Source organism: Canis lupus, chromosome 8 (assembly GCF_011100685.1).
Source record: "Canis lupus familiaris isolate Mischka breed German Shepherd chromosome 8, alternate assembly UU_Cfam_GSD_1.0, whole genome shotgun sequence".
In the NCBI taxonomy this organism is placed as follows: Eukaryota; Metazoa; Chordata; class Mammalia; order Carnivora; family Canidae; genus Canis; species Canis lupus.
The window spans coordinates 252,974-254,469 of record NC_049229.1 but is presented as its reverse complement, the minus strand read 5'-3'; positions in this window follow the sequence as shown (position 1 = coordinate 254,469).

The following is a 1,496-nucleotide window of genomic DNA, read 5'->3' as shown; positions in this document are numbered from 1 at the left end:
TATTTGTATTTTAATTTTAGCTGAAAACAACAAAAAATTAAAGTGCAGTGCAGCCTGAGAAAGGTGGTGGGTCGGCCGGAGAGCTGAAGGTGCAAGGGTATTGAGGCTGGTCCTTCTGGGCAGTGGACAGCACCTTGTGAGGCCTGTCTCCGTCTTGGTGGCCTGAACTGGGCCCTCTCCAGAGGAGGGAGGAAAGCGTTTGTCCCTGCCCCGGCAGGTTCACACTGTGGCCACATGACCTGACCCTGCTGGGGCCTGTCTCCTGAGCTCTTGCCATCCTGAGTCACGCCATAAGGCAGATGGAAGGAAGGTGCTGGTCCACACCCACCCCCAACTCAGATGGCAGTCCCTGCTGCTCACCCATGACAGTTTCCTCCTCCGCCAAGTGCAGATTCTGGACAAGGCACCTGCTCTAGTGCTTGTGGAGTAAGCAAGGGGTCGGACGGTCCCAACCCCATCACACAAGCCCGGGCACGTTTTCCACCAATAGAAGTTGGTAACCGTCGGGGTGCCTGGGAGGGAGGCTCAGTCTGTGTGAAGCAGCCAACTCTTGATTTCTTCTCAGGTCGTGATCTCTGGGTCCCGGGGTCAAGCACCCTTGGGCTCCGCACGCAGAGGGGAGTCGGCCTGAGGACTCTCTGTCTCCCTCTGCCCCCCGCCCTGGTCCTGCACTGTCTCTAAAACAAATAAAACCAGAGCTCCGGGTGGCTCAGCGGTTGAGCGCCTGCCTTCCGCCCAGGGCGTGATCCTGATCCCAGGATCGAGTCCCACATAGGGCTCCTGCATGGAGCCTGCTTCTCCCTCTGCTTGTGTCAGCCTCTCTCTGTGTGTCTCTCAAGAATAAATAAATAAAATCTTAAAAAAAAAAAAAATATATATATATATATATATATATCAGAGCTCCACACATCAAGGCTGGAAGATAAGAAGGCCAGACAGGAAAGGAGCAGTAGGAGAAAGACTGGGTGGCCTGGACCCCCTGCAGCCCCCACACCCCTGCAGGGCACCCAGCATCAAGAAGCCAGAAGCCAGTTCTTTGAGATGTGAGTTCACCAGGGCTGGAGCCCTGGGGGCCCCTCTGTACTGGCTTTGACCATCCAACCCCCACTGGAAACTTGATTCCCCCTGGAAACCGCGGCCTCCAGCCTGGGCACCGTGATTCACATGCTCATGATCCCCAGTGCCCCGAAGCACAGACACTCCACCTGTAAAATGCAGAAGACCTGGGGCGGCCAATTCCCCAGGAGCACTAGTGTGACGGCAGGGGCTTCCCTCCAACATCTCGGGACAGCCCAGGTCTCACGGTCAGGCTGCCAACCTCGTCACACAAAGGCTGGCCCGCCACACAAGCCACGGACAGTGGATGGCCTCCCCGCTTTTTAATCCACATAAAACCTAATTAGCTGTGTATAAGGGCTACACATCTTGTGGAAGTATAGAGGGGCTGGGATACATGTCGGCAAAACACCGTGGGCCGGAAAAGACACAGGCTGTGG